Source organism: Delphinapterus leucas, chromosome 12 (assembly GCF_059928025.1).
Source record: "Delphinapterus leucas isolate spDelLeu-1000000601 "Yukka" chromosome 12, BTC_Dleu_Yukka2, whole genome shotgun sequence".
Taxonomy (NCBI): domain Eukaryota; kingdom Metazoa; phylum Chordata; class Mammalia; order Artiodactyla; family Monodontidae; genus Delphinapterus; species Delphinapterus leucas.
Genome location: NC_143140.1, coordinates 74027232 through 74049298, shown reverse-complemented (window position 1 = coordinate 74049298; position 22067 = coordinate 74027232).

Here is a 22067-nt window from a genome sequence, read left to right as displayed (position 1 = left end):
CATTTTGGTTTTTGAATAACAGACAAGTTGAGAATTTGTGTAATGGAATTATTATTCTGCTGTTTCAGTGTTTTTACTGTCAACTACATAGACAGAAGATTGTTTATATGACTAACTTCTTTATTCAGACTGCTCTACCCCATTTATTCATATTTCAGACTGATTTACAATAAGTGATCTGTCCAAACTTGGTATATCCTACTCAAACCCTTCTATATATAGGAATTCTCTGTTATCTATAGCATTAGCATGTTTACAACTCCTTTTTTGGCAGAGAGGAATGGGTTCAGATCATTTATTTATTCATCTAGGCCTCCTTTGGGCTTGTAAGTTATAAACCAACCTGCCACGAATACTCTTCTTCCCAGTTTGCAACATAGGTTAGTGGTTGGGAGCATTGGTTTTGGCGTCAGATAATCTTGCATAAAATACAGAAAATTATGACTTTTTAGCAGCATAAAATTAACCCCTCTTGAGCTTCAGTTTCCTCATTAGTAAAATAGATATAATATTTGTCTACCATAGATTTATTTTGATAATCAAATATGAAGAAAATATCTAATTTATGACTGCATATTAATATAGCACTGGTCACACTCAACTGTACTTATATATTTGTATGTCTCTCTACCTTATCCTTAACTTAGTAGTGAGTTTTACAGAGAAGAGAGACACAGCATCTTTTTATCTTGTTAACCACTGGTACAATGCCTATTACAAAATAAGGTATCTTACTGTCTAAATGGAAGGAGACTTGTTTTGTCTCAAGCTTTAAACTTTCAACACAAGAAACTTTTGTTATTGTGAAATTGATAGTTTTTTTGCAGTGTATTTTAAATAAATTCTTGTTCTGCTACAAAGGTTTAAAATATTACATGAGACAATTGCAGTTCTTTGTTGAATACATATTTCCCAATGCTTTTCAAAAAAAGATAGATTCCTTAGGTTGAAAATATACACGTGAATTTTTATCTTCTGTAAGTGATAATTCAAAATTAATAATCAAGTGTTTTAATGACAAGAGCTATATAAATACTTATTATTATGAAGAATCAATTGACAGTAAATGAATCTATTTTAATCTCCATCAGATATATTTACTAAAGTGCAACAATTCCCTGTTACATATTTAAAATTTCCTGAGTTTTAGTTGGCATTTTTCTTGGTTCACTATTTTATTTCTCAGGAATATATGGCATTGAAACTTCAGAGTCTTGGATAAAGAAGGACTATGTAGTAACTTTGAATTATCCAGTATTTATCTGGTCCACTTTGTATCATCCTGTTCATAAGTAATTTTTTAAAAATCATAATCTCTCTGAAAGAAATGCATTGGAAATCTGTTTCTTTATAGGCAGGGGATACAAGAAAAATCTTAAGATTTCCTTGGAAGTCCACAGCTAGTCCCACCATACCATGGTGATTACTGTCAACAATATTACCAATGATCTATTTAGGAACACATTGAACATTTGCCCATATCTCTCTTACTTGACTTTCCCCAGGCATTCGATAGAATTATTCAGTACCTATTGGGCATGTGCTTATTTCGTCAGTTAAGTCCTAAGAAATAACTCTTATTGCCTGGCATTTAAGTCACCATTTTATCATAGATTTCTTTCTGTTCCTCTGATTGCTCATTTTCAGTGTTCCAGGATCTTTTTCTTCCTTCCATGCTTTAAAGATTTGAGTTTCCCAAAGTTCTATTTTGGCCTGCTTCTCTTTCTGACATTCTCGTTTTGCAGTCTCATCCATATCCATGGTTTCAATGACCACATATGTGCTGACAATTCAAAAACATTTATTTATAGAGACTGCACCTGTCTCTGTCTGAGCTCACACACACACACACAGACACACACAGACACACACAGACACACACACAGACACACACATACCTACTGGTATTACCTAGTGCACTTTTCCATTTAATGAGTCACAATCATTCAAATTTAACAGATATGAAATCGATCTCATCATCTCCTCTACCAAAAAAGTCGTTCCATCTCAATTTACTATCTTGATAGAAACTAGGGCTATTTACCTAAACTTTTCCCCTCTTCCTGCAATCTAGCTACAATAAATTACCAAATCCTGTTTATTTCTAGTTTCCGTCACTGTTTCTAATATCTTCATGTTGGCCCTTGTCATTAACTGTAAGGTATATCAACATCTCCTATCTGATCTTCCTGTCTCCAGCCTCACTTCTCTTCTTTACAATGCTGCCAGGTGAGTATTTCTAAAGTATATATGTATTTATGCTGTTATGTTTATATACATATTTCAATGTTTCTTTTTCACTTTTAGAATAAAAGCTAATACCATTAGTCATTTAAGTTATCCCTAGTCAATTAAGCAATTCTCCCCAAGTTGACAGTACATATCCTGACTGCCTACTTAGTGAAGACCCTCAGCGTGGCTTAGAATAATTTCTCATTAGGAAGCCACACACTCTTTAACTTCATGACGCCATGTAAAGTAGAATTTTAAACAATGAAAACTGAAATGAATTAATTTTAAACAATCAGAATTTTAATAATCTGAGAAGCAGCACAGAGTAAAGGTACAGATTCTAAGAACTTGAAAAGCAGATTTGCCTCTTACTACCTGAGTTACCTTGGGCAAGCTACCAAAACTCTTTAAAATTCAGCTTCCACTTCTATAGAGTGGGTATAACACAGCAAGCAAAATGATTCATGAAAGGAATTTGCTAAAAGCCAATTTTTGAAAATGCAATTTTCTGAAGAATCAAATTGCTAAAATCAATTTAGGAAAAGTCAATTTGCAAAAACACAATTCAAAGAGTAGACAATTTAACAAGTGTAATAGGATTATCTATTTCTCATTAATTTTAAGGGATTGAATGTCACTTTATAATTTTCAAATTTAAAGCATTTAGTATCATTCTCAATTTTTATCAGAAATAAAACATACAATTAAATTTGAATTTTAAAATATCTGGGCTAAATCAGATATTAAAATTTCATGTCTCTAAGAGCAGTTTGAATATGACAACTGGAAGCAGTTTGCAGGTAAAATAGAAACTGCTGAATGTAGGAAAAGGAAAGAATGATAATATGAATGTAATGATCTGTATGTTTCATACTTAAATTTTGATATAATTTAATTATAAGAAAAAATAAAGAATTTAAAAATGAATTAAATTCCTAAAAATGATAAGATGAAAAATTTTGGCAAGACTAAATAATACAGAGGATTAAAAATCACTATTGACTAAGAATTCCCATAAGAAATAATTATTTATTTTGAAATGATGAAATGTGATATTTATTATAAATAATATTCTTAAATTTAATATTTCAGTATTCAAAAATACCTCAGTTATAATCACATTTCACATTCTTGCTAATGCTATTATATCTCCTGTTAATTCGATTGAAACCATTTTTGGTATACTGATAAATGTTTTAATTTGGCAAATTTGGAAAATTGAGAATCTGCAAATTGATCTTCAGTAAATTGGTCACTTGTTGAATCAAATATTGGAGGCTTTTATATTAGCAATAAATGATAACTTAAAACCATAAAAATAATTTCTAATTAATGGGATCATGGTAAGGAAAAATGTGATTATGCATGTAAAATTTTGGCACATTGTATGTAGCTAACATTAGTAACCATTAATATAGATTTATTATAATTATTTGATTGCCTATTCTTATAATTGTTATTGTTGTTGGTGTTACCACTGCATAATTTTTATGACACTGCTTCTGCCTAACTTTGTCACTTCATTTGTCACTATTTATTCAATTCTCCAAATTCCATGGAATAAAGTTATACCAGAACATATCTTCTTGACAGAGAAGGGAACAACTTTAATGAACCTCGTCATGCAAATGCAAGGCAAATACAACATTCTTGCCTTGCAGAAGTGTTATATTAGGACCTGTTCTGACGTTCAGTGACAACTTTCTCCTGTCATACCCCAAGGGAAGAGGAAAGAACATGTTGCATAAGAAGACAAGGGACTTACTGTGAAAGAAATGATCAAAACCAGACACTCAATGCCTCATGGTGGAAAGTTAAGGGTGGCCCTGGATAAGGTTAATTGGAATAAAAGGGGGAAAATGAACATCAATGATCCCAACAAGAACACAACCATATGGAAGAAAGGTATGAACAGGTATACTGACCTCAACACAAAAACAAGGATTGGCTTGAACTTGCTGATCTGGGCATACCTTATGTTAAAGCTGGAACTCTAGCAACTCTGACAGAGTGACATGATTTAGAAACAAGGGTCAAGAATGTCGAGAAAGCAAATTGACACATGCCCTGATACCACTTGATTTGTTTATAGGTACTACAATCAGAGAGTTAAAAGAAAAAAAAAAAGCTATTTTCATTTCATCCTGAGATATCCAAATCATGATAACCAAACAGATGGAATGTTGAGTCATTTTCTGTATGTTCACTAAAGGAAACAACTTTATTCTTGATTTTTGTAAAACTGTGACCATCATTGCCAGATATAATTTTAGAAAATGACTACTTATCCACTATGAACAGACTATCTGTAACCTTAGTAACCTCATTTATTTAAAGTACATGCTTTTTTTTTTTTTTTTAAAAATTGTGATTAAAAAGATTCTTCTAAAGTCTGCACTTCTTGCAAAAACATTTAAAAGTATTTTTTTTCTTAATCATTTTTTCTAGTGTTTATTTCACAAATACCATTTTCACTGAGATGCCTCAGTGGATCTAGTCACCAGCCCTGATGATACTGAGCTTCTTTTGAAGGCAACACCCCTGGGCCTCTTGCAGCCAGGTGCACATTCTTTAGCTCGCAGGGTGGATTTCATTATTCTTCTAGAGAGCTTTCACTCTATTCCTGATTCAGTTCCATTTTCTGAATCAGGTGCTGTGTCACTCATTTACTCTCTTTCTGGATTAGCATCAGTTCTTTCCCAAGACTGTATCTGATTCCAAATCTGGTTTGACTTTTATTTGGCTACCACTTTTCTCCTACTTTTGGTTTCAGTGGTTCTGATTACCTGGTCCAACCATCTTTACCTTTGTAATGTTTGAGGGGTTTTTTTGTTTGTCTTTTCTACTTGTTTTGAGAATTCTGATTCCTCCTGGCCTCTGAGACACCTACTGCTGTTTCATCATGTCCCAAAATGGTGGTTTAGTAATGATGAAAGTAAAGTTTCTGTCACTGCCTAAAGTGCTGCCTAGTTGGCTGCCAATTGTCGATAAAATCCTGTGCTATTCATTTTCTTATGTTCCACTGTAACTCAAATAAGTCAGAGCAAGAAAAAAAAGAAAAAGCAATTTATGTTCACTAGAATAAAAAGCAGCCACTAGATCAGGAAACATTAGGATAAGTATGCCTTTGAGACTGTCTGTGTCACTCTGACCTTCTGTTCTGGAACTGATGCAACCAACCAGTCAATTTTATGGAGATATAACAATTTGTATTCCAAATATATTTGACCCATGTCTGAAATTGTAACACTGAGACTACCAATCTGTGTGTGTGTGTGTGTGTGTGTGCGCATGTGTGTGTGTTTGCTTAAATGGGAAAAAGAAATAAAGATTTTGTTCTCGAAAAAAGAAGGTAATTTGCCTCTTACAATGATCTGTTTATAGCTCTTTCTGTGTCTTGTAGCTTGCTTATTCCTTTAACTCCTTTTTACCTCTTCCCTTTTTTTGAAACTTGTATTTCTTACTTGGTCAAAATTTTTAATATGTTGTCTACCTTCAAGCATGTCTAATTCAAAGATATATCTATTGTTACTTGAAAAGATACACATAAAAAAGGCAGCTTAGAAAATGCAGAGCTTTGACTCTTGCTAAGAACTTTGCCTGGTTAAAATAACAATTTTTATGGCTCAGCCTGAGGGTGTTCTGAAATGGGAATATAAATGATACAGGATTGATTGCTTCTGGCCTGAGGAGAGCTTCATCTCCTCTTGAGACATCTGAAGGGCTCATAATGCACAATATTTCCTCCCTATCATTTCGAAAGAAAATAGAAAATTCCTATAGAAATACATAAATAAACCAAGTCAATATGTGAGAAGATGCTGTATGTGCTGAAAACAAGATGTTAATGAACTTTAAATTTGAACTTTTATCTTAACCTACAACCTTACAGTTACTAAAGAGAACAACATATAATATAGAAACTCAGTCATAATCTCCAGATTTCCACAGGTTGCTCTTGATTTTAAGATTCTTCCCATGTATGAATATATTTTCTGAACGGATTACTATAACTTCGCCTGTTACTTTGCTTACCTACTGCTACTTAGCAAACCACTCCATAACTTTGTGGCTGAAAACATCAATTTATTATTTCTGTTGGATCTGTGTCCACTAGACTTGGTGGGTCATTTGCATTTGAGGCACCTACCTCAGTTAGTGGCTGGATCTGTAGACGACTGAAGGCTCCGCTGGATTGTTCATTCTCATGGCTGGCAGCTGATGCTTCCCGTCATCTGGAAGTTCAGCTGGGGTGTTAGCAGGATCAAACACACTTGGTTTATCCACGTGGCTTGGGTTCTTCATGATTTTTCAGTTGAGTTCTGTGAGGAAACGTCCCAAGAGCAAGCGTTCCAAGAGACCCAGATTTCTTATGCCTCAGACATGGAAGTTACACAGGGTCTCTCCCACAGTATTCTGCTGGTCAGAGCAATTCACAGGCCCAGCCCAGATTCAGGATGAGGTGAAAAAGATTCCACCTCCCAATGGGGGTATTGCAATCAACTGTGGTCATATTTAATCAACCACACTGCCCAGACTATTTATATTCCTCACACATGGAACAGATACTCATCCCCCCTCAAGGCCCTTAAACACTCCATGCGTTTCAGCATCACGAACAGGCTTGAACTTCTGGAGGAGCTCATCCTCTCAAACACTGAGGTAAATGCACTGTACAAGTGGAGTTCCTCAGGTGTAGATCCCTGAGCCAGATTATCCCTCAGTCATCCTTTCTTTTTATGAGAAATGTCTTGTTTTTGTAGTTGAGTAGCTTTTCAGCATGCTTCCTCTTTATAGAAAGTTGAGGGACCAGAAGCTTCTATTCATTTTGAGCTACCTCTGAGCTTTTTAGTTTAAGCTGCCAGATAGTGCTTCTGCCAATACAAGACTCTTAAAACGGCTTTGAGTTTCCCAGGGATATTACTGGGATTCATTCTCCTAGTTAAAAGCCCCTGCCCTAAATCTCAGACATATTTCTGTCTTGGGAGCTAGGGTGCTATAGAAAAATATCCTTAAGTGTTTTAGAGAAACTCTGTCTATGCAAAAAGTTAAAGAGGCACACAGTTAATATCTTTAGGAGATCTTTCATCTGGATAAGGGGATCTGGGGGCACACAAGATGCTTAGAAACCTTTCCATCTTATTTCCATAGTGTAAGAGGCTCTGCCGTAAACCTTTCTTAGGTCTTAAGAAAAGGTGTTAATAGCCACACCTCGGGTCAGAAATTCATACTAAACCACATTTTACTGGTAGCACCTTATGTTTGATATTTTCCCTGTAAAAAACTTCTCACAACTTTGTTGGCTAAGGGTAGTCTCATTTATTACGAGGCCGCGAGGCACGCAGCTGGCCGAGGGCGGGGCTTCGAGGCTGCGGCTTTGATGATTGGCTCCCGCAGCCTCAGGCGCTGGGCCCACTGTGCACCTAATGCTGTTCAGACGCCGCGCAAACTCTCCTTCTTCCTGACCTCGAGTCCTGAGGTGAGGTGGAGGAGGTGGAAGAGACCGTGGATGGATTGCTCCCTAGGCTGGAAGGGTTTTTCATCCTGACTGACATGATCAGGAGCGATTCTTTGCAGATCTTGGAGGAAAACATCTCACTCCTTAAGGCCAAAGAGATGGAAATGCACGGCATATATGCTGAAGGGGACCAGACAGATAAAGGCCTTCGTCAGGATGGCTGGGCACCTCGTCCCCTTCCTGGAAGCCCGGCGGGGCCCTGGGACTTTCTCACAGGCCCTGGGGAGGTGGCGTGGCTCCACGAGGCTCCCCTTCCTCAGGAACAAACTGTCAGGCCGGCACCCCCGACAAAGGAGCTGCGCGCGCAGTACAGGCCTCAGGACGCCGAGGAGGCAACGCTCCAAACCCGCAGCTGCCATGGGCGTTTGCGAGCTTTGTGGCCCTCCCATCAGGTATGCGGGAAGCTGAAACTCTATGCAAGAGCCGCTTGGGTGGTTTTTTTGTTTGTTTGTTTCGTTTTTTTGCGGTACGCGGGCCTCTCACTGTTGTGGCTTCTCCCGTCGCGGAGCACAGGCTTCGGACGCGCAGGCTCAGCGGCCACGGCTCACGGGCCCAGCCGCTCCGCGGCATGTGGAATCCTCCCAGACCGGGGCACGAACCCGTGTCCCCTGCATCGGCAGGCGGACTCTCAACCACTGCGCCACCAGGGAAGCCCGCTTGGGTGTTTTATTATCGACTGGATTTCTGAATTTCTTCCCTTGCTTCACCTAACAATGCGGGGCTTGGGTGAGCAGTTGGAACCCGTGCGCCCTGCGTTGGCAGGCGGACTCCCCACCACTGCGCCACCAGGCGGTGCCTCAGAGATTAGCCGGAGAAGGCATTTTCCGTCAGCGTTTGGCCTACCTGGTGTCCTAAAGGATGAGGCCTTCAGCTCCAGGCGGTGGCTGGTGGACACCGGGGACTTGGAGTTCCGTTCTTTCGGAAGGGCTTTGCACGGGAATCAAGGAGAACTCGCTGGATGCCACCTGGCTGCTTGGCTCCAGTGTTGGTTGGTTTGTCTGCGAACTTCAGTGCCCACTGGCCCTATGAATCATCTCCATGAAGCTGTCGAGGTTAAAAACAAAAACACCAACACCGCTTCACCCTCCCCACCGAAAAACCCCGAAACCTAACTGTGAGAAGTGGCACAAGGAAGGAATGGATATTTAAGAGGTTCAGATGGAAGCTGAAGAACATTCCGTGACTTTTTCTCAGATTTCATGCATCAGTGCTGTCATTGAAACCTTTTGGCCAGATTCAAGGTAAGAGAAAATTGGGTAACAGGATTCTTGACCATTTTAATCTATCCTTTTACAAAAAAACCTAATAATTTGGTAACGAAGTCTTTCATATGTAAAACAGAAATGTTTCGATTCGCTTCTAGAAAATAAAGTGCACGTATAAATTTAAAATAAGAATTCAATAATTTCGAGGAAAGAAAAAAAACCTTTTGCTTCACGTAGTCTGGACTTTTATGAAAGCTTCAGACACTTGCTGACGTAGTAACTCAAATAACAAAAACCAATTTATCTGTGAATTAGCTTAATGACCGTGGTCGTTAAGCTATAAGATAAAGAGAATGTGAAGTAATATTAGGCTAATAAATGGTAGGTGAAAATGCAAATGATGATTGTCAATCCAGTGCAATAATGACAGTTATTTAAGACTTGGTAAACTACATGTGTCTATGTGTATATACATCTTTCTCTCTCTCTCTCTCTATATATATATATATGTTTATATATAGATCTATGTGATTCCTTGAAAAAATTTAATGCATTTAATTGTTTTTTAAAATCAGTTATGTGTGTTCTGATTGGGTAAAAGTGTGAAAAATATTATTAGCATAATGGTATAATTTACAAAAGAGTCATTTATTTTCTTATGGAAAATCTAGTTAACTTAAATTTTCTAAATTTCCCAAGTTGACTTTTTAGTCAAGTTTTGTTGATGGTAGTGTATGTTTCCACATGTGGTTTAAAGGCAGGGAAATATAAAAAGTATGTGTGCAATTAAATGACATTAACTGATGTATTCTAAAACAGTATGCTTTTATGGGCTTCAGGTATTGCTGAACATTATGTAAAGTTAGTTTTTCCACTTAAAATAGCTAATCAATCTAATCAGATTATTTCTGACAAACTCATTATATTAGTAACATTTTTTTTTGGTGATAGGAACCAGATTAATTAGATTAAATTTCTAGAAAAATACTTAGGAGAAAATCTAGGTGGTCTTGAGTTTGGCAGTGTGTTTTTAACTACAACACTGGAAGCATGATCCAGAAAGAGAAAAATGATAAAATATGTTTAAATAGACTTTATTAAAATTACAATTTCTGCTCTGCTAAAGATACTTCTGAGAGGCAAAAGACTGGAAGAAAATATTTGCAAATCATATCAGATAAAGGACATGTTTCCAAAACATAAAAATAACTCTTAAAATGAAACAAATTAAAAAGTTGAGAATGGGCAAAGATGAGAACATACACCCCACTAAAGATACACAGATGGCACATAAGCATATGAAAGATGTTCACCATTTGTCATTAGGGAATTGCAGATGAAAAAAATGAGATACTACTTATTACAAACATTTTAGAATGGCTACTCACCCCCACCCCCCCACTCCCGTCCCAAATGACAATGTGAAATGCTAGCAAGAATGTGGAGGGACAGGACCTCTCATTCACTGTTGATAGGAATACAAAGTGGTAGAGCCATTTATAAGGTAATTGAGTTTCAATTTTTCTAATTGAAAAATCCACACAAAATCCTGCATGTGAATGTTTATAGCAGTCTTATTCATAATCACCAAAAACTGGAAACCATCATGTGTCCTTTAATAGGGATTGTGGTACATCTATACAGTTGAATTTTATTCAGTAATAGAAATAAATGAGTTGCCAAGCCACAGAAAGACATGGAGGAGTCTTAAATGAATATTGCTGAGTTGAAGACAGCAGTCTGAAAAGACTACATCCTCTGTGCTTACAATTATATGAAGTTATGAAAAGGTAAAACGATTGAGACAATAAAATAGTGGTTACCAGGGTCTTGGGGAGAGTTGGGAAGGATAGATAGGTAGAGAACAGAGGATTTTTTAGGCAGTAAAACTATTTTGTATGATGCTGTAATGGTGGATATATGGCATTACACATTTGTTAAACCTCACAGAGCTTTATAGCACAGAGTGAACCTTAATGTATGTATTTTTTTACATCACTTAGAAAGTCAGGGGATCTGACTTTTTAATTATAAATTTTTATAATTTAATTATGATTTTTAATTATAAAATTAAAGTCTATTTTTTAAAATCTTAAAAAAAAGAACATATATGGCTATGGAAGGATTGCCTTACTGGAGATATGCTGATTTGCTAGGGTGCTAGTGGATGATACTTCTCTGTTTACTTCTGCAGTTTTAGTTTTTCACTGTCTTTACGGGAACAAAAGTTGGTTACTTTGGTTAACGATATTAAGTATAATCATTTAAAAAATATGAGAGGGTATACAGTTTGTTGTGAAAGCTTGAAGGAAATTTGTTTGCTAGTAACAAGTTTGTAATATATTTAAAAAAAAGAAATGTATTGGGTGTTGACAAAGTTAGGTGGTTGGGTCACGTTTTACAGGTTAATCTATACTATGGGAAAAGGTTTGTTACTCTTTAATGCAAACTGCTACATGGGTTATATGCAGAGTGAAATAAGAATTGTTTTCTTTCTGTTAAAATGAGAGATATGTCTTTAATAATATATCCTGTTCATTACATGAAAATGCATAAAAAAAGATATACCATAGTCAGGTAGATGAAGTTCCTTATACCACCAAAATGTTCTCACTGGAAAGCCTATTACTATATGTGCCTTTGTTTTCATTCTTGTCAATCACTAACAAAATTTCTTCCCTTTTGTAAAAGCTAGAATTCCTAATAATTATTATCTGTTCTCTTCACTTAAAATATTGTCAATTTAATCCAAAACTGAAACCATTTCTTCTTCTAGATACTTAAGAGTATGACCCTGTCTTATATCCTCTAATAAGTCTTTTTGATACTGGCTTTCTTAAGTGCAAATTTAAAAACTCAAATTCAGAATAATAAAACTATTAGATTTTTTCACACTCATACTGCCTTTGAGATTTTCCAGACAGCTGATTGACACCAAATATTTTTTTCTCTTTATAAAAGAAGAGATAAAAAATTTATGTATGCTTGGTGGTCTCTGTATTTTTAATTCGTTTAAAATATACAGAGAGCTGTGCTACTTATGAAGCCTTCACTCTGTAGACTATTGGTGAATCAAAAGGAGGAACTCAAACAGGGTCCCTAGGATAAGTAGATACCAGTGGTACTTTAAAAATATTTCAGCAGTTATGCCCCTTTCAGGATGGATAAAGGCACAATCATGTTTATGTATAAAGACTCAGTAGTTGTCATCAAATTGATTTATAAATTTATTTTGTAATCTTGTCAATTCATGACAAGCTCAACAAACACTTTATGAGATGAATTAGAAGTCCCTAGAGATTTGTCAATATCTCATTGTTCACAATACTTTCTTACTCTCAGGATTATCATTGACTTTGTTATTAAAAATGGATTGTTACCTCTATAGAAGATTCCAGTCTTCTCCTTTCTGAAATTTCCATATATTATAATAAATTAACCAGAAACTTTCAGTCTCATTATTGACAGTTGATTTCTGCTTTTCCCTTACACTTGTCTACAGGGCCCTGAATAATTATTTTGGGAGAAGTTTCAAAAGAATAATAGTCTCAGTAAAGAGCATTACCAGCTACTTTTGACTAGTCATATTTCAGGGAATAGATGCATGGTCAGGTTTCTCAAGTTTGAGCTGATATTGTCTCTATAAAGGGATCCTTTTCATTCTATGGAACCAAGTCAGGATTTCCAAGACTCAGTCTAGTAGCTGATAACTAACACCCCTTTCTTTTCTTCTTTAGCTATATCTAAACATCAATTTCACAGACTATATTTGTATAAACTGTAATGAAATACTGTCTAAATAGTTTCTTGTTCAAATTGACCCTGTACAATTCAGAAAATACAACATAGAAATACTTAAGTCTGAATTAATGAATCAATAGGAAAACTTAAGAATAGTGACTCTGAAGAGTGGAAATATATAGTTAAATTTGCCTTACCTACAAAATTACTGGGATCTATAGTTAAAAGTGAAACAAAGTACTTTTACTGGTACCCTTATTATTCATGACCATGTGGTTATTTACTAAATTCATTAAGAATCCATGTTTCAGACAAGAGCTGTACTTTATTTGTGTATTTGGTGCCTAAATGTCCTTTCAGAAAACTAGCATAGTATATGTTCTATAGCTAATGAAAACCTATACTTGTAGGTCATAATGAATATTTCCTCCTCACAGGTCAAGTACACTCAAAAATGTGTTGATTTAAAAAGTAAGTAAATAAAAGGATATCCTATCATAGATGGTTAGTTCCTGTAGGCAAACTCAGTATAAATAAATCATCTCATTCTGTCTGTAACCTTGAAGTAGTTGATACAAGTTTATGAAGGCTATAAAAATGATTTCTGGCATATAAATGTGATTGAGATGTGATTCAATCAACATAGCTTTAGGGTATCCCCAGACAGATGTTAACTGTCAAGCCCTAGTATTGTCAAGTGTCATGCTCTTCTACTTTTGTTAACCAAGACACAGGGTTTTTATGTATTAATCATTGTATCTCATGACATCCTTGGAAAAAAAAAGAGCCAGAAACACAAAGCATAAAATGAATGACATTGAAACAGAAAATTGCTAAATACAGTTAGGTGGTCAAATCATGCTTTAGAGGCAGAACTTAACTTTCAAGGAGGTATACAGCAAATTGACACCATGCCTTGTCACCATAATTGGTAAGCATGGCTATAACATCCCCCTGTCAAAAGTAAAAAAAACTTGTACCTTGAGATAAATAATAATAAAAATATCAACTACATAAAAACAGGGTTTTATCATATTTGGACAAACAAGAGATGTACTTTATCTTTAGTATCAAATGGTAAAATGCCTTATGAATGTTTTCTGAAACAGTGTCCTGACGCCCTAAAATTTCCTTCCCCCATTACTTTACCAGGCTCTTCCCTATTCATGTGAAATCTTTTCTTTCCTACAAAGAGGCTAGAGGCTTTTCTTTGATGCTCCCAGTATATCTTGTGCATATCTTTATTAATATGATTAGCATTTTGATGTAAATTCTCAACTTCTCTTTCCCTCATTATATTATAAACTTGATGAGGATTATATCTTGTTGGTACGTGTCCCCAGTGAATGAATCCTACTCTCAACAAATGTATGTTTAATTGAATTATCTATTGGTAGATTTTTTTGATAATTTATTTTCTTTCTCAGTATTTTCTTCTTTTTAGCTTACTTATTCATATGGGGCATATGACAGCTCATTGTCACTTTCTAAGAGGTCTTTCTGGTCATAGTGTTTTTATGCACACTTATCCCCTACTGTTTTAACTGAACATTGAGAACGTTTTAAAATGAAAGCATTGATAGGATGGACTCTGTGACAAATAATAAATTATTACTTTTGTCTATTTGAAAGCATAACTGCATGATAAAATACAATTCTTTACCAAGCAAGGATTCAAATTTCTATATAAGCCTGTTTATTTATATTTTTTCAAATGAGAACAGTAGGATTTTATTTGACTTAATTTGTGCCATCTTGAATACATTTAATTATGCATCTGTGGTTTAATTATCATCAGGAAGTTAAAGAACTTGTGCAACAACAGCATAATTGAGAAATGAATACTAGAATGCCCTAGAAAATCTTCACTGGGCAGATTCCAGGATTTTCACTTAAAAATGGCACAGATTGGATTAAAGAGCAAGAAAAAGCAAACAAACAACAAAAAAACTTCGGTCGACTGCCGAGAGGTTGTACTCTTCTAATACCTGCATTACTTAAAGTATGGTAAAATAATTTTCAGTGCACTCTACAACAGTGGATTATTTATACAGTTCCCAAATGAAAAATTTGTGAAACTTAAATTAATGCATATGTCCAGGTTCCTGTAAACTAAATAACATTTGATTGGGTAATTAAATCTACTCATTTACTTGGTAAGTGGAGTATCAAAGTCGGGCAGTATATGAGTATACCAATAGCAAGAGACAGTGAGTGTCCAGTTCTTTTTCACATACACACACACTTTTATACACATTGTTAAGACTTCTGTCCTTCAAAAAATCTTTTCATCTCTTATGCAGCAGAGCTTCAGTCTGTTGATTTGTTGCTTGGCACTTTGACTTGCTCCTGCTACTTGCTAGCAATTGCAAAAACATTCCCTCTCTTAATCATGCAGTGCGATTCTAGTGACTAACCCCAAACTCACCTGCAACCTCCCTTCCAACCTTGCTATTACGTTTGCCAAACCATCGGCTTTCTTCTCCATGTCCCACCTTTTCACATACCCCATGAGTATTTGCGAGGTGATGAGATTGATAGAAAGTTTGATTCCCCGATAAAACATGATTTCAACTTCCCTCCATGAGCCCCCATGCTTAAAATTTGGCAGTAACTGTGGTAGGTATAGATGTTTAAATGTTTGTTTTCACACTACCAACTGTTTCTACTTTGAAAACTTTTTTGAGGTTCCCCTTGGAAGTCTTAGGTGGATGTTTTTCAAACTCTGTGAAAAGGTGGAATCTCTTTTCCACATAAAACATTCTGCAAAATTCCACTATGCAAAAGAAGAGCAGAGCTGTGTTGACAGCAGTGATTTTGTTGATAGAAACACTAGCATTCTTGTATTTTCATCACCCAACAAGGAGGAAGTGACTCATTCATGATGCATTTCCAACACCACTAACAGTGCTTGCCATACATTGGAGATCAAAAACCACTAGTCGAACACACACAAATGAGTTTTTAAATCTCGGGTTTTCATAAAAGCCACTTGTGTAAAATAAAAACAGTGTGATTCCTTATGATAAACTTTATTGAATACATACAAATTAATACACAAAGCATCAAGTCACTGGTATTTTATTTGCATTTAGTTTTAATGTCTCCACATACAAATTATATTCTAGAAAAATACTGTAGCACTAGAAATCTAAGAATATTTTTAGGTCCCTCTGTTATTAGTCCCTTTATATACTATTACGTTGGCCAAAAAGTTCGTTTGGGTTTTACTGTAAGATCTTACGGAAAAACCCAAATGAACTTTTTGGCCAACTCAATGTTTCAGTGATTCACTTTATAATACCTAAGCTGACTAAAATCTTACACAGCTGGGGAATACTTTTATATGTTCTGTGAACATCTGTCCAGCTTATATTTACTGAAACACTCCCATGAATGTTTATCTGGGTAGTATTTTTGAAATTGCCAGTAGAAAAAAAGGTGTTTAATGAAACAATGGAATCTGGATTCTTGAAATTTAAATTTAGAGGAAAAATGTTGAAGAGATTGTAATTGAACCATAATGGTAAAATAGGTTGAACTAAGCTATAAGCTCTTCACACATTTAATTTCTTTTTATGAAAATAGGCCCAATATTCTAAGAAAAGAATCATAGAATAAAAATAACGAGTAAAATCATTTATTCCATTTCTCTGCATCACCAGTCCCATCTGTGGCTGTCATATTCTCTACAAGTGTGTCTTTCCTCTGCCAGACTTGAGGGCACAGCTTTTTCAAGGTAAATCATGATATGTATCTAAAGAAAAAGTATCACATTCTCACATTGTGATGAGTGTAGAAAGCTTCATTTGAATTAAAAATATATTTAAATAGGCAATATCTATTTTTAAATCTTTTCTCATCTCTGATGCTTCCAGTTGCAAATTCATGGGATAACAGTGCCTCTGACATGGATAAAATACTTGATATTTAACAATTTTTCAGAAGGATTAGGACCATCCATGTCAAAACTAAAAAGTTGATAAGACTTGTGGTTGGCCGCCTGATGCCCTTTCTAGACCCTTTTGTCCCTTATATCCCTTATTTTTCTTCTGGTCTACTTTTTTTTCCATTTTACACTTTTATAATTTAGTAAAGGGAAAAAACCTGGACATTGTGCAAAGATCAACAATTGGAGTCTGACAAAGAAAAACCTGCCTCAAGAGAAGTGACCTCTCATTCCAGGTTTTGTTCTGGAAACTGGTAGAGAAAAGAAGGATCTGACAATGGAATACCACCTAATGTAAAATGTTTTCCGGAAAAAAATCAGCATATTCATCACAGAATAATATATCTTATTATAAAATGGGAATTTTTTAATAAATAGGCAGCAATTAAGTTAATCTAGATGCCAGCTGGCCTAAGAGCAAATAACCTTAATTAAATACGACATATACATTTAAAATTCATATTTGTCAGCTATATTTCATTTATACTTCATTGGTTTTATTTATCTTTGAAATTTTACATTCTTTTAAATATTATTTTACCAACATAAGTACTAAAATATGTGGTACTGGGCTTCCCTGGTGGCACAGTGGTTGAGCGTCCGCCTGCCGATGCAGAGGACATGGGTTCGTGCCCCGGTCCGGGAAGATCCCACATGCCGCGGGGTGGCTGGGCCTGTGAGCCATGGCCGCTGAGCCTGCACGTCCGGAGCCTGTGCTCCGCAATGGGAGAGGCCACAACAGTGAGAGGCCCGCGTACCGCAAAAAAAAAAAAAAAAAAAAGATGTGGTACTTCTATAACTTATCAAGTATATCCCTTCTTATGAGTGCTTCTATTTAATTTTTATTCTTATTTTATGCCTTTTTGCAAGCTATCTACTCTAAGCCAATTACGACACATGCATTATTTTACCATTTGAATTATTAGAATACATTCTAAAAATTAGATTACTAGAGTAAATTGTATGGAAATTTTCTATGGTTTGTTATGTTTCAAAATTACTATTGTAAAGTTTGCAATATTTTGGTTTACTGAGTAAAAAAAATTCAACAATTTGTTTACTCAGTAAACAAGTAAATCTTAAAAATATAATTGCAAGAGAATAATTTCTAAGTTCCCTCACCTCCTTATATAACTTAAACTTTTTAATCAAGCCTGGAAGCATAGAAGTTTCCATCACAAGGACAGCCTAGCAATATTACAGGCATCTTTGACAGGGTATGCTTTCCAAAAACACAAGCTAAGACCCAGTAGATAAAGTCCTGCAGTTCTCAATTCTCTTTGTACAAAAGTATTTAATTCTCCTTATAACATGGTGCTATTTCTCTTTTCCCCTACTTAACCAGCTCTCAGAACACTTCGCAGCAAACAACCCCTCTTATTTCTGTTTTCAAAGATGCTTTTCCCCTCTTACATTGTAAAAGGAAAACCTGCATATTTTAAAATATAGAGTCATTTAATTCTCTCTAATTAAATGTGTTGAAGATATTTGCATACATTTTGCTCAGTGGGACAAAACACATACATTCTCTTGCTCTTTCTCTCCTTTTCTGTCTCTTTTTACATACTACCTTTATATTCATCTAAAATTTATTTGGCTGAGGTACAAGGTGCAGTCTTAACTAGATTTTTCTCCCTCCTACTCCTCCCATGACCAAATTACTAGCTAATCACCACAAAATCATTGTTAATTGTTGCTTTTCTTTGCTACTCGTTCTTTCCCTCAAAATGAAATTGGCTTCATTTTTGTTTTTCTGTGTATAAAGTTATTATTTTTTTGAAAACTTAAATAGGGAAAATCCATATATCCCCCAGATATCATCACACTGCTTCTCCAGATATCTGAGGGCAGTGGGTAGAATAAATTGCTTAAGTAACTTTTGCATGCAAGAACATGATGTAGGGACATCTGGGTTAACTCCAGGTGTGCTTAGGCAATTTGGTTTAATAGTACTCTGAAGGATGAGCCCAAATTTGTGTTAACTTTTTAACCATTTCCCTTTTATAGTAATTTAGGTAGTTGCTAAGATTTAGTGATAATAAACAATGACATCTGTTATTTCAGATGTATCTTTAGGGTCGAAGTGGAGTAGAAATGGAATTGTCAGATCACAATTATATGCTATTTTTAATTTTGGTAGATTACTGATGATTTGCACTCTGTAGAGGCTATACAAATGTAATTTTTCACTGACATCTGAGTATGCTTGGCAAGCATATTATCAAACTTTAAAATTCTGATAGATACAGTGATACCTGTTTACATTTCTCTCATTTTGGATATTATTTAGTATCTTTTCAGTATTTTTAGGAGCCAGTTGAATTTTATTTGTCTCTTTTTTATAAATTGTAAGTTTTTGTCTTGCCCATTTTTTATTTGGCTCCTTATTGGTCTTTTAATGGTGCTTTACCTTAGCTTTTTATAAATTTAGGGAATTATTCCTTTGTGATATTAATTATAAACTGGTACCATTTATTTTGTGTTTATCTTTGTTTATGGATGTTTTGAAATATATAATATTTTAATATAACAAAATTTATGAATCTTTTATATTTCAGAGTTTCATGTCATATTTCACATTCTGAATTTATATGTTAAAAGTTCTCATATTTGTCTAACGTTTATATACAATTAAAAAATTTAAATTGTTGATCCTCTTGGAATTTATTTTTTATTTTATTTTTATTTATTTATTTTTTGTAGTATGCGGGCCTCTCACTGTTGTGGCCTCTCCCGTTGCGGAGCACAGGCTCCGGACGCACAGGCTCAGCGGCCATGGCTCACGGGCCTAGCCGCTCCGCGGCACGTGGGATCTTCCTGGACCGGGGCACGAACCCGTGTCCTCTGCATCAGCAGGCCGACTCTCAACCACTGGGCCACCAGGGAAGCCCTGATATGGTCTTTATAATGAATTAAATTCCAATATATTTGAAATTATTACCAGTTCTCTATTCTATCTCATTTCTCTGTATACGTACACTGCTTGAATAATTATAGCGTTATATTATATATTGTATTTAAATATAGGGAGGGCTACTTTCCCCTTATTATTTTATCGACTTTGAATATTTCTCCTGATTTTAAATTTTTTAATAGTATTGAGATTTCCCTTTCCCTCTGCTTTCCCTATCCCCTTCCCAACTTGTGTCAACTCCAGATATTATGCTGAGATAATATTTCTTCATTTATGGATTCAGTGTCTTGATCTCTGCACCACTCAAAGTAATGTGTTTATTAATTCAGAATTTAACAATTTCTCACTTTACTTTTTATATTCTATCATTTGCATGACACAGTTGAGTTTGCTTTCTATTTGAAGCATTGTCATTAACACTGTTTGGTTTGTTTGTTTTTCCTGTGGTGATGAACTGATCTCATTATTTTTGCAGAAAGAAGAAACATTACTACTCATATATTGCAGCTTCGTCATTTTACCTACTCAATAAAATGTGTATCATTCCCCTTGAAGGCATTCATCTTGAAACTGTCAGTGACTTTCTGGTTTAATTCAAACCTGTTGAATTTTAGACCAGTTGCCCATTTTTGTAACGGGATTTCTGGGAAATTTAAATGTTCCTCTTTATTAATACCATCCCCGTTTTAAGTATGTTATCACTAACACAATTAAACATACTTCCCTAAATAGTTGTGTTGGAAACTAACTTAAGTCAATTGCTCTTTAGTGATTCTCTCACAATATTATATCAGATTATATTGAAAATAAAATCATTTATTAAAGAAGTACTTATTAACAAGATGGCACAGAACAGTTTGTAAAACCTCTTTTAAGTTTGGTATAAGTCTCTGTTCTCTCTTCTTTTAAGTGCAATGACCACTAACTTGAACTCAAGGGATATCTGACAACACTCCAGAGGCAATATGCTCTTGTCCTTATAATTGACATTAGGTAACCAGAAATCCTTCAGAGTGAGATTTATTCAGGAATCAAACTTGGGTCACTATTTTTAAGATTAGAGACTACAGGTGTCACAGTCTCTGATGTAACTACCCAAGGCACATATTGTGACTATACTACTTTCATCAATGAAAACCCATTTTTAAATACAATTTCATTTTTTAGAGCAGTTTTAGATTCACAGCAAAGTTAAGCAAAAAGTGCAGAGACGTTCCACATACCCCTTGTCTCCACAAAAGCACAGCCTCTCCCATTATAACATCCTGTGTAGGGTAGTACATTTGTTTAAATAGATTAACCTACATTGACACATCATTATCACCTAAAGTTCATAGTTTACATTAGGATTAAATTCTGGTGTTGTCCTTTCTGTAGGTTTTGACAAATGTAATATGACACGTATCTACATTTATAGTATCATAAATAATAATTTCACTGCCAGAAATATCTTCCACACTCTGCCTGTTTATCCTTCCCTGCCTCCTAATCCCTGGCAACCACTGATATTTTTACTGTCTCCATAGTTTTGTCTTTTCCAAAATGTCCTATAGTTGGAATCATACAGCAGCTAGCCTTATCACAATGGCTTCGTTCACTTCGTAATGTGTATTTAAGGTTCCTTCATGTCTTTTATGGCTTGGTAGCACATTTCTTTTAGTGCTGAATAATATTCCATTGTCTGGACATACCAAAGTTTATCCATTCACCTAGCGAAGGTCATCTTGGTTGCTCCCAAGTTTTGGCAATTATGAATAAAGCTTCTGTAAACATCTGTTTTTTTGTGTAGACATGTGTTTTCAATTCCTTGGGGTAACTACCAAGGACTACAATTCCTGTATTGTACAGTTAGAGAATATTTAGTTTTGTAAGAAATCTCCAAACTGTCTTCCAAAGTGGTTGTATCAGTTTGCATTTCCACCAGCAATAAATGAGAATTCTTGTTGCTCTACATCTTCATCAGCATTTAGTATTATTAGTGTTTTGGATTTTGGCCAGCATAACAGGTGTGTAGTGATATTTCAGTTCCAGTTTGCAATTGCCTGATAATGTATGATGTGAAGCATCTTTTCATGCTTGTTTGCCATCTGAATATCTTCTTTGGTGAGGTGTCTGTTAAAACCTTTGCTCATTTATTATTTGGGTTGCTTGTATCTTATTGTTGAATTTAAAAAGTTCTTTGTTTATGTTGCATAACAGGTTATCTCTATGATCCATTTTGAGTTAATTTTGTGAAGTGTTGTAAGGCCTGTGTCCAGTTTCATTTTTTTGCATGGGAATGTCCAGCTGCTTCAACATCATTTGTTGAAAGACTTTTTCTCATTTGCCGAAAATCAATTGTATTTATTTTGGTCTATTTCTGGGCTGTCTGTTCATTTCCATTGATATATCTTGTCTTTTGCCAATGCCACACTGTCTTGATTACTGTAGTTCTATAGTCAGTCTTGAAGTCAGGTCGTGTTTGTAGTCTGATTTTGTCCTTTTCCTTCAGTTTTGTTGGCTAGTCTG